The sequence below is a fragment of the Zootermopsis nevadensis genome, unplaced genomic scaffold (assembly GCF_977971745.1).
Source record: "Zootermopsis nevadensis isolate Lab colony 2312 unplaced genomic scaffold, Znev_1.0 Znev_ptg000030l, whole genome shotgun sequence".
Classification (NCBI taxonomy): Eukaryota; Metazoa; Arthropoda; class Insecta; order Blattodea; family Termopsidae; genus Zootermopsis; species Zootermopsis nevadensis.
Window position 1 is genome coordinate 13550910 of NW_028259162.1, and position 13145 is coordinate 13564054.

A 13145-nucleotide genomic window follows, 5' to 3' on the forward strand; every position below is an offset into this window, starting at 1 on the left:
AAAGACTTTACCACGTTTTAAAATCTTGAGAAAGAAACTAAACTCACCCCCCTGAAGGGTTAAAACATTTGACCAACCACTTGGTCAAGATTCCTAGGTAACAACAATGCCGAGTAAACAGATGACGTTTCCTAGGTAACCATTGTTGTCGATTTGTTGATATTGATCTTACACATTTTAACGTGAATACGTCTGTAAAGTCAGACCGACAAATGGGGTAACAGGGCAACGGCGATGTAACGTTTGCAGGGTGATTCCGACACTATAACGTCGTCACTAATAACACGATTGAAACAAATGTGGTCTCGTTCGATCGGGTATACGACTACGGTGCGAGCATGACCTTGAGTTGGCGCCGCGCATACGCGAGGCGCAGGTGGGGTCCCGCGGCAACTGGCGGCAATTTTCGGCGTGGGCGAAAAGTTCCGGGCAGTATATCTCGCGACTCCGATGTGCTAGCGCGCTTCTTTTGGTGTCAAAGGAAATATTTCGTATAGATCTGTCGATTTAAGCCAACTTTGTAAATTATATGTTGGTTACAAATCAAAAATAATTCGTGAAGAATTTAAACTTTCTGTTGTCGGCCCTTACTCACCGAAACGCCCAGAGGAAATACAAGCAACGTATCTCATCGGAGACTATGTGTATTTGTTATGCTAAATAAAAGCCATGTATCCATTTCGTTACTTTCATTTCATTCCCAAATCCCAAAGAAAATATTACCCGCTAACGCAGACGTATTCACGAAAACCCACGCCGCGACCCCGAGTTTTTCGTGACCCGTCTTCGTTAAACTTATTTGCCGAATGACCCTTCCGTATAGATGTATTTACGTCAAAATAAAAAGGTCCATGTATGGAAATATTTATGTCCTATATCCATAAGAGGTTAGGAATAAAGGCATCATAAATTGTTGCTAGTTACATGAATCCCTTAAACATCACTGCTGTTTGTAGGTGCATACAAGAGCACACAGCATCACAACCCAGAAGACCATGACTGAGAGGTACATGACTTTTTAAAGGATTCATGTAAATAGAGATAGACTGATCTACAAGTGATCACTGGGAAATAATGTTTATATTTTGGACAGTATATAGTTCTTTATCTACTACCCTGATCATCCCCTCTGATTGCCATGCCTTTTACTCCTAATGCACAGTTCTGTCCTGGCCAATTTACTGAAACAGCTTGAACATTAACCTTAACAGAAACTTAAACTTAAGAGACTGTGACTCCAGTTACTGTAGTGCATATCAAAAGGCTGATGTAAATTATAACACCTTAAACTAATACACAGTTTGGAAACGAAAGTCTCCAGGCAAAAGACGATTGCAACACACATCAATGTTTCTCTGAATACAATTTATTTGAAAATAATTATGCACTTTCAATCAATATAAACACTTTAAAACGTTATAAATAAAGAAACAAAATATTAAAGCCCTGAAAACACTACTGACATTAAAATAATCAAACTGTACTGAAACTAAAATTCTTGATCTAAGAGACAGAAATTCTGAAAGTACTGAACTTCATAACTCTTAAAAAAATTTTACTACTGCAGATAAATTTTTATTGCAAAACAGAAGCATGTCTATGCATGGACTGTCTGTACATTACAGAATAACAATTTCAAATGCAAGCAATTCAAGTAATATATTTGCATGAATAAATTTTATCATAGGCCCACAAAACAGCAAATCTCATGATGTATTGTGGGCTTATGATAAAATTTATTAATGCAAATATATTACATTTATATTACATTTGAAATGTACAGCGTGTCCACAAAGTCCCTTCGGGGATTTGAAAAATTGTGGCGCGCAACCAAATTGAGCTAGCCACATGCGGTTTGCGGCAGATTACAGTGAAACTCTGGAAGTTTTTACTGACCTCAGTAGACCTCGATGTAGGCTCCCTTGGTAGCACGGAGAACGTACAGACGAAATTTGAGCTCTTGCCATGTTCTGTGGAGTATGTCCGCTGGAATAGCCGATATCGCCTTCCAGATACTGGTCTTCAGGTCACCAGTTAACGGACTTGCTATAGCGGACATGCTCCACAGAACATGACAAGAGCTCGAATATCATCTGGACGTTCTACTGAGGTCAGGGAAAAGCTTCCAGAGTTTCACTGTAATGTTCCGCAAACCGCATGTGACTAGCTCAATTTTTCAAATCCCCGAAGGGACTTTCTGGACACACTGTATTACATTTGTTAATGGGTTTTTAATCAATATTCAAGGATGAACATTTTTGTATGAGAAACATAAATTCCAAACATTCACGTTCTCCTCTTGCTGCGTCTTGATCTACGAGAAGTTGATTTCTTTGAGCCAGACGATTTCTTTCGCATTACATTTCTACCCCTCATACTATCTCTTACTACTTCCTTTGCAGCTTTTTCTACAGCTTTCTTAATTTTTCTGGGAGCACTTGGGCGACCTGAAAATGTTTATCACACAGCATTTAAATATTGAATGTATTTATAAACCCAACACAAGCAGTTATAAACACATTATTATTTTATTTCTGGGGAAAAATGAAACAAAGTTTCCATAATTAATCTACACAATCTGGAGGCCTCAGAGAACAAAATAACAATATATTTTTTGAATCAAAGATGAACTTCAATGAGCATCATAGGATAAGTTATCTCAATATGTGTCTGAGTGTTCGGGGATCACATGTTGAACACTAGCTGTGATGTGCAGACTTTTGAGATACAGACAGATTGTCTCTGAGCTCCAGTTCTTCAGCGAAATGCTTAACAAAACATAGCCTCATTCAAGATGCGACACGTTCGTTGCAAATTAACTAGGTCAAGTGGACATAAATCTTGGGGGCCATTTTAAACACTAACCAAGCCGATATGCCAAAACTAAGATCCTGATCCGTATTTTATGCAACGGACGTCATATGTTTCAGGTAGATTACCAATCTGTACACATATGCAAGAACACCTAAAATGAGTCTCGACCACTAATATATTCAGATTTAATATTGATATAGGTGAGGTTACACTTACTCTTTCTCTTAGAAACTGTGCGCCGCTTAACTTTCCTCGCTGATTTTCTTTTAGCTGGCGTCCTCCTTTTACTTTTCGATCTACGAGGAGGCATGTTTTATACTTTGTATGTGGCTTATTGAATTATCTGAGTTAACCACTTTATATTGCTGTTGCTTCTGTACTCCGACTTTCACGAACTGACTGCCACCTAGTAACCAAAAGGGAAATTTGTCCATGAAGTGTAGCGGAAACAGATACGTACAGTCATGACAAGATATCTACTAAATAGAAAAATAATGCACGCCAAATGCCACCATTCGCGTTCTTTGCGGTATTCATTTAAATAGAAGAGTTCAGGTTAGAAAGCTGTAGAAATTTGCCGGCAAGCGATGTAACGCGTTTGCTTTCTCAAAAAGCTAGAACATACGGACAAAATATGACGTCAGGGATTTTATTACTGACGACACAGCCCTGTTTTTCCAGCACGTATCCAGGACATCCCCACGAACAACGCTAGAAATTCTTCAGGGTAAAACCTAACCAGACGTAAAACAAAACAACCTTATCTAACCTAACATAAAAAACTTAACCTAACCTAACCCAACTAAACCTAACAGAACATAACCTAACCCTAAACGCAACCTAATCCAATGTAACTTATGTCAATCCAAATTAAATGAATCCAAAATAACCGTCCCGTATGGGATAAACCCCACCGCCGCTTAAGGGCATTCAAATGACCTTATAGGACTTCTCCAGGATTTCTCCAGCAATTCTCCATGACAAACCAATTTGCGAATAAAGTCTCCAGGACTTCTCCGACACTACTATAGGACTTTTACAGGATTTATCAACGAAAGTTCCAGGAATTCTCCAGGATTCTCAAGGACTTTTCCAGGAACTCCTAACGACCACCTGATGAATACGATAGAAATTCTCCAGGACAACCAAACGCATCTTAAAACAACAACCTTATATAACGCACCATTAACTTACCTAACTTAACTGAACCTATCCTAACCTAACCAAACCAAACCCAACGTACAACGCTACCTAATACAATGTAACTTATCCCAATCAAACTTAAACGAATCTAAAATAACAGACCCGCATAGGATCAAACCCACCACAGCTTAAGGAATTCCAAATAACCTTTCAGGACTTCTCCAGGATTTCTTCAGCACTTCTCTATGACCAAAGAAACTCCGCATTACCTCTCCAGGACATTTCCGGCACTACTAAAGGACTTATCCAGGATTTATCCAGGACTTTTCCAGGAATTCTCCCGGACTTCTCTACAGGGCTGTGGAGTCGGATGCAATTTTAGGTGGAGTCGGAGTCAATAAAGATGTACCGACTCCGACCTCGATGTAAAATCTTAAAAACAATTTCTATACCGTGTGAGTCTAACTCTTACGGAGATTCAACGACGCGTTGAGCCACATGGTGTGGGAATAATGCCTTGTAACTTTGGCTCCGGTACCTTAAGAATACAAACTGCCTACAAGCCTAATTCTCTTACAAGAGTTCACAAATGCAGATGAAAACAGTAACTGTGATAAACAATAATTATAAATAGGAAACCCTTACCTCAAGCTTTGTTCAATTGTAGGAGACCACTATATCCACCGGAAATTTAATCAAATCTAAAATGTAGAGAGTGGAGAGCAGATGTTCTAAAACTTTATATATTATCTACTCTACGACGCACTTCTTCTACAAGCGGTTCAGAGCTCAGCTCTCTCCGTAATAACGAAAGCGGATTGGTGATGGCAGTAAAGAAACACAACAATTTCGAATAAACAGATAACATAACAGTTAGTTTCTTAGGTAACATGCCGAGTAAACAGATAAGTAACAATTAGTTTCTTAGGTAACATAACAAAGCACGCAGGAGTTCATAAAAAAGCTGACCATTGTTGTATTTCCATATTTACACATTCTCCAGGACAACCCAACAAATCATAAAACAACCTTATATAACGCACCCTTAACTTACCTAACTTAACTGAACATATTCTAACCTAACCAAACCAAACCTAAACTAACCAAACCAAACTTAACCTAACCAAACCAAACCTAACCAAACCAAACGTAACCTAACCAAACCAAACCTAACCCAACTCAACCTAACCTACAACGCTACCTAATACAATGTAACTTATCCCAATCAAACTTAAACGAATCGCATAGGATCAAACCAACCACCGCTTAAGGAATTCCAAATAACATTTCAAGACTTCTCCAGGATTTCTCCAGTACTTCTCCATGACCAAAGAAACTCCGCATTACCTCTCCAGGACATCTCCGGCACTACTTAAGGACTTATCCAGGACTTTTCCAGGAATTCTCCCGGACTTCTCCACATGGCTGTGGATTCGGATGCAATTTTGGGTGGAGTCGGAGTCAATAAAGATGTACCAACTCCGACATCGATTAAAATCTTAAAAACTATTTCTATATCGTGTGAGCCTAACTCTTACGGAGATTCAACGACGCGTTGAGCCACATGGTGTGGGAATAATGTCCTGTAACTTTGGCTCCGGTAACTTAAGAATACAAACTGCCTACAAGCCTAATTCTCTTACAAGAGTTCACAAATGCAGATGAAAACTGTAACTGTGATAAACAATAATTATAATTAGGAATCCCTTACCTCAAACTTTGTTCAAGTTCTAAAACTTTTTTAACAGCACAATATTATCTACTCTACGGGGTACTTGTTCTACAAGCGATTCACAGCTCAGCTCTTTCCGCAATAACGAAAGCGGATTGTTGACGGCAGTAATGAAACACATCAATGTCGAATAAACAAATAACATAACAGTTAGTTTCTTAGGTAACATGCCGAGTAAACAGATAACTAACAGTTAGTTTCTAAGGTAACATGCCGAGTAAACAGATAACTAACAATTAGTTTCTAAGGTAACATAACATCGCATGCAGTTCATATAAAAGCTGACCATTGTTGTCTTTTCATATTTACACATTCTCCAGGACAACTCAACCCATCGTAAAACAACAATCCTATATAACGCACCCTTAACTTACCTAAATTAATTGAACGTATCTGAACCTAACCAAACCAAACCAAATCAAACCTAACCAAACCAAACTTAACCTAACCAAACCAAACCTAACCAAACCAAACCTAACCCAACCCAACCTAACCCACAACGCTACCTAATACAATGTAACTTATCCAAATCAAACTTAAACGAATCCAAAATAACCGACCCGCATAGGCTCTCCATGACCAAAGAAACTCCGCATTACTTCTCCAGGACATCTCCGGCACTACTTAAGGACTTATCCAGGATTTATCCAGGAATTCTCCCGGACTTCTCCACAGGGCTGTGGAGTCGGATGCAAGTTTGGGTGGAATCGGAGTCAATAAAGATTTACCGACTCCGACATCGATTAAAATCTTAAAAACTATTTCTATATCGTGTGAGCCTAATTCTTACGGAGATTCAACGACGCGTTGAGCCACATGGTGTGGGAATATTGCCTTGTAACTTTGGCTCCAGTACCTTAAGAATACAAACTGCCTACAAGCCTAATTCTCTTACAAGAGTTCACAAATGCAGATGAAAACAGTAACTGTGATAAACAATAATTATAATTAGGAATCCCTTACCTCAAACTTTGTTCAAGTTCTAAAACTTTTTTAACAGCACAATATTATCTACTCTACGGCGCACTTGTTCTACAAGCGATATACAGCTCAGCTCTTTCCGCAATAACGAAAGCGGATTGTTGACGGTAGTAATGAAACACATCAATGTCGAATAAACAAATAACATAACAGTTAGTTTCTTAGGTAACATGCCGAGTAAACAGATAACTAACAGTTAGTTTCTAAGGTAACATGCCGAGTAAACAGATAAATAACAGTTGGTTTCTAAGGTAACATAACATCGCATGCAGGAGTTCATATAAAAGCTGACCATTGTTGTCTTTTCATATTTACACATTCTCCAGGACAACTCAACCCATCGTAAAACAACAACCCTATATAACGCACCCTTAACTTACCTAAATTAATTTAACGTATCTGAACCTAACCTGACCAAACCAAACCAAATCAAACCTAACCAAACCAAACTTAACCTAACCAAACCAAACCTAACCAAACCAAACCAAACCTAACCAAACCAAACTTAACCTAACCAAACCAAACCTAACCCAACCCAACCTAACCCACAACGCTACCTAATACAATGTAACTTATCCAAATCAAACTTAAACGAATCCAAAATAACCGACCCGCATAGGATCTCCATGACCAAAGAAACTCCGCATTACTTCTCCAGGACATCTCCTGCACTACTTAAGGACTTATCCAGGAATTCTCCCGGACTTCTCCACAGGGCTGTGGAGTCGGATGCAATTTTGGGTGGAGTCGGAGTCAATAAAGATGTACCGACTCCGACATCGATTAAAATCTTAAAAACTATTTCTATATCGTGTGAGCCTAACTCTTACGGAGATTCAACGACGCGTTGAGCCACATGGTGTGGGACTAATGCCTCGTAACTTTGGCTCCGGTACCTTAAGAATACAAACTGCCTACAAGCCTAATTCTCTTACAAGAGTTCACAAATGCAGATGAAAACAGTAACTGTGATAAACAATAATTATAAATAGGAATCCCTTACCTCAAACTTTGTTCAAGTTCTAAAACTTTTTTAACAGCACAATATTATCTACTCTACGGCGCACTTCGTCTACAAGCGATTCACAGCTCAGCTCTTTCCGCAATAACGAAAGCGGATTGTTGACGGTAGTAATGAAACACATCAATGTCGAATAAACAAATAACATAACAGTTAGTTTCTTAGGTAACATGCCGAGTAAACAGATAACTAACAGTTAGTTTCTAAGGTAACATGCCGAGTAAACAGATAAATAACAGTTGGTTTCTAAGGTAACATAACATCGCATGCAGGAGTTCATATAAAAGCTGACCATTGTTGTCTTTTCATATTTACACATTCTCCAGGACAACTCAACCCATCGTAAAACAACCCTATATAACGCACCCTTAACTTACCTAAATTAATTTAACGTATCTGAACCTAACCTGACCAAACCAAACCAAATCAAACCTAACCAAACCAAACTTAACCTAACCAAACCAAACCTAACCAAACCAAACCAAACCTAACCAAACCAAACTTAACCTAACCAAACCAAACCTAACCCAACCCAACCTAACCCACAACGCTACCTAATACAATGTAACTTATCCAAATCAAACTTAAACGAATCCAAAATAACCGACCCGCATAGGATCTCCATGACCAAAGAAACTCCGCATTACTTCTCCAGGACATCTCCTGCACTACTTAAGGACTTATCCAGGAATTCTCCCGGACTTCTCCACAGGGCTGTGGAGTCGGATGCAATTTTGGGTGGAGTCGGAGTCAATAAAGATGTACCGACTCCGACATCGATTAAAATCTTAAAAACTATTTCTATATCGTGTGAGCCTAACTCTTACGGAGATTCAACGACGCGTTGAGCCACATGGTGTGGGACTAATGCCTCGTAACTTTGGCTCCGGTACCTTAAGAATACAAACTGCCTACAAGCCTAATTCTCTTACAAGAGTTCACAAATGCAGATGAAAACAGTAACTGTGATAAACAATAATTATAAATAGGAATCCCTTACCTCAAACTTTGTTCAAGTTCTAAAACTTTTTTAACAGCACAATATTATCTACTCTACGGCGCACTTGTTCTACAAGCGATATACAGCTCAGCTCTTTCCGCAATAACGAAAGCGGATTGTTGACGGCAATAATGAAACACATCAATGTCGAATAAACAAATAACATAACAGTTAGTTTCTTAGGTAACATGCCGAGTAAACAGATAAATAACAGTTGGTTTCTAAGGTAACATAACAATGCACGCAGGAGTTCATATAAAATCTGACCATTGTTGTCGGTCCATATTTAAACATTGTTTATATCCATCTTACACATCTTCGTTACCCTTTTTTGCCGAATGACCCTTCCGTATAGACGTATTTACGTCAAAAATAAATCGTAAAATCTTTTAATCACTATCATCTGATACCGTAAACACACCTCTTGTGAAGCGTGCTTGAAAGAGAGCATCTGATTGAAGAATCACTAAGAACAAACATTAACTGAGTAAAAGACAAAGTTTAAGATGCAAGACACCATGCAACAGCAAAGCTCCCTGAACGGTCTGAACCACCGCGAGCCGATCAATATCGTGATGCACACACTGTTATCAATCAGACTATAGAGTGCCGTGAATAAATCATTGGAGGACAAATGGGAGAAACTCTCTTTTGACTCCTTGTGGAATTACTGTGTCTGATGTTTGCTGCATCTGATACACGGCTCACAACACTGAAATGTTTACAATGTAAACAATACACAAGAGCACACCACCTCATTGAATTAAGGACCCGCTTCTGACCACCTTTCTACTCAGTCTAAAAGACTCTATGAAGGCTTTTAACTGCATCTTAAGTATCTTTCATAAGATTTGGGGTTTTCACAGCGGTGAGTATGAAGATTTCTGTCTTCTGGGTTGTTGCGCTGTGTAGTCTGATCGATATTAACCAACGATTCATCGCCCTGATGATGGAGGGAGTATGACCTCTGAAACGTTGGTAATCATCGACCAGACTACACAGCGCAACAACCCAGAAGACAGAAATCTTCTATCTTTCATAAATTTAACTCTTGAGAAATGTGGGTTAGACGAGAGAACATGACCTCCATGAAAGATAAATCAACATATTCTCTATCAAGAAAAAACAAAAAGAAGGTTCTGTCAATTTCTTATCGAAAACTTTCAGTATGTTATCGAACGGCGCACGATGAGATCGATTCTATTTTCCGTTAAAGTATTTCCCACTTAAACTAAAAGCATTTTCATAAGAGATTCACTATGAGTAACAGTTTAATAATTTTTCATTAAACATGGATGGCGCGCGCGCACACACACACACACACAGAGCGAGAGTACATTATCATTTATAAGCGCCGCGATGCCTTTTCAAGGGGTATATGCAATGTGGATGCAATTCCGCCAATCCGTCTGTCGGATTTAAGAAAACTCGACAATGGAAATTTTTTTAATGTTGGTTCGTACAGGTTAGCTACAGGAATGGTACTTATCATTTACATAAAATTCAAATAGAATTTCGTCTAATAAAAGGTCGATTTATATAGCAACATTCTGAATAACTTGTTATATGAATTTTTGATTTAATTAAGAGGAACAAATTAAAATTAAAATTTTGACATGGTGACAGTTAACAAGTTTCCATTCACGTGTCTACACGGTAGGTACTTTAGTGCAAAGGAATATATACTAACGCAAGAAACAGGAAATGAATTACAAAACTGAAGGTAAGGATAACTGAGCGCACAGATTCAGCGTAGTTGGAATATAAAAAAAACAGTGGTTACTGATAAGAACACTTCCTGCTCTCTCTCTCTGTGACATGGATTCAGTATTTGGGAAACATAATCCTTTCTTGGTTAGATTTACAGAGTCATTTACATTACCCGCCATAATAGAGCTAGGGTTGATTAATGTCAGAGTTTTAATTAATAATTACTTTCCTCCAGTCTCAGCATCTCACTGACAGTCCTAAGTGCTTATAAATAATGAATTCGCATGTTACAATAATCAGGTTTCCGCAGAGAGTAAGACAAATTGAAGTGTTCTTAAGGGCGAAGTTAATTATTCATTGATTGTAATCTGAATGTTCAGTTTCGAAGAGAAGATTTATTTTCTTTTGCAGTGTCCCAATGTCACGACGCTGTAATTGTAGTTCCATTCGATTTATAGGTTAGGAGCTCAACTCTTTAGCGTGAAGATTTATTTTGCATGAGAACTGGTTATTAGGCTTCTACTATTGTTGAAAGAACCCATTCCGTAAAAAGGGAAATTCTCTCTGAGACTCTTGCCAAAATTTAGTGGGTGCCAAATTGCACGCAATAATCATGAAGAAAACACGACACATATGGAACACAACTAGATAAGATAAATATCAAATATTAAATTAAAAATATTTACTAGAGCAATTTACATAACTTATATCTTATAACACTCGTAGTTATTATTTTATTTGACAGTGGTTGGTAAATAGATAAAATGCACAAAAACATTTTAGTTTAATTGTGAATTCATATTTTTTCACTTGAAATTAAGAACTTAGAATGAAATACGACTTATTCAAAAGGGACAGATTTATGTAAACAATGAGCAATTCGTATCGATTTTTTCAAATACACTTCCAATAATTATGACTGCGGAAAATGAAAAATATGTGAAGAATATGAAGCCACAAGCATGTATTTTATTTAAGCAAACGGGGAAATCTCTGAATACAATATACACAGCTGTTGCCCATTTAAATATTGGCCTAGTAGGAGGGATTACCAACGTTCTGAATGACCACCCGCGCAATTTTCCAACATTCAATAAAAGTGCAAACTTTGAGACAACTCCTTATGCGCAGAATAAAATAATATACCGCGTCACAATTCACATTCTCAGATTTGTGTGGACAAACTGCACTGCAAAAATTCAAAATTGAGACAGCGATAATAAATGATGAATTGGAATGAATGTGGTAGGAAGTGGTCGTGTCCTATTTCAATATACTACATCCTACGCACTGTCATAATTTCTAAGCATTCAGGTGACAGTACAATGTCTTCAAAAAATGTTCAGGTGACCACGAAATTCAACCTACACGTTAAATTGTCATAAAATATTTGCGTAGAGTTCTCTGTAGGGAACGAGTAGTAGTAGTAGTAGCCCCTTTTTCTTGTATTTGCCTCTTGGGCTCACTATAACTAGAAGTGTGGGTGACGTCAAACCGCAGTACGCAGGCGCAGTGCTATTCCGGCCTCACCGGCGCAACACTGGTAATGTTTGGAGAACAATGACATTCCAACCATATTGTTCAAGGCACATCACGTAGAACGTTATTGAAACTTAGGTCATTCTTACACCAATGCTATCCGAGGTCACTGTTGCGCAACGGTATGTACGGACATAGAACTATCTTCTGAAATCCTGTGGTTTAAAATCTTCCATATGATAAATAAATAAAAGAAATCGATTTTACACAACGTGTCGCACGGTTATCAACGGCAAATCTTGAACTTTGAATTAAAATGACTCAGTATGGACGGGTGGCAATCTCTTGTGAACACGATAGTAAACCTTTGGGTTTATAAGTCTTGGAATTTCTTGGTGAGCTCAAGTACAATCAGCTTCTCATGGACTCTACAGAATAGATTTAGTTCTGACATCCACATCTTTTAGTAATAAGATCTGCTTTATTTGACAATCCGCACAAATAAGTCCAATTATCATTTTACATGAAGATGCAGACAAGGTGAGGGCTAGAAAATGTATAGGCCTGTATCGTAAAAGAATGTATACACTTACATAACTTATTGATAACAGGGAGTATCCCATGTTATTTGATATTTTACTTGTGGCCTACATTTGTCTCCGAGAAAGTTGTTCATTTAGGCTGAGACGACTTGATTGCATTTGGCCCATAATTCGTTGTCAAACGTTAATAAAGCAAATGACCAGATCTTCTTGTGGACGTCTTCACAGACGATTGCACGCCATTACCACTTCCATCCTGCCATCAAAGAACAGCCCGTCGCTAAGGTGATCACTGTGTTGTTACAGCTCGTAAATCTTCGAAGGTTATTTCACAATGTTCTGACGACGGGACGCTTTCTTCGTTTAACGGCACAATGGCAGAAACAATAATTTATTGGTACGATTAAGAAGAATGAGGGCGTAGATTACACTGTTAAATAACAGCCGGCGTCATTTTCGTGACTAGCAGACTCGACCTGCTGACTGTATCAGTGTGGTCGTGTTATTATTTTGGTTACGTTCTGATGTGATACGTTCTCACTATGATACAGTAGAGACCAGATTACTGCTGGCTGAGCTGCCTAGTGCTGAGGATAGTTGCACTCGGCACGGCCTGGTCGGTGCACGGAACGGCCTGGTAGCGTGGAGGTGCGCGCGCAGTGCTTATAATCTGTTACTATACAAAGGATACGAGTTTGGTATTTAAAAGATCCAGTATTGGCA

The 13145-nt window shown here is 38.5% G+C and overlaps 1 long non-coding RNA gene across 1 annotated transcript; it reads right to left on the bottom strand.

The window, feature by feature from the left end:
- Positions 1–1350: 1350 nt before the first annotated feature.
- Positions 1351–5814, bottom strand: LOC147872141 (uncharacterized). The gene is made up of 3 exons (XR_015537814.1): positions 5669–5814; positions 3031–3220; positions 1351–2447 (listed from the first exon to the last, which is right to left on the bottom strand). It is a non-coding gene; the product is annotated as an uncharacterized LOC147872141 (long non-coding RNA).
- Positions 5815–13145: the final 7331 nt, after the last annotated feature.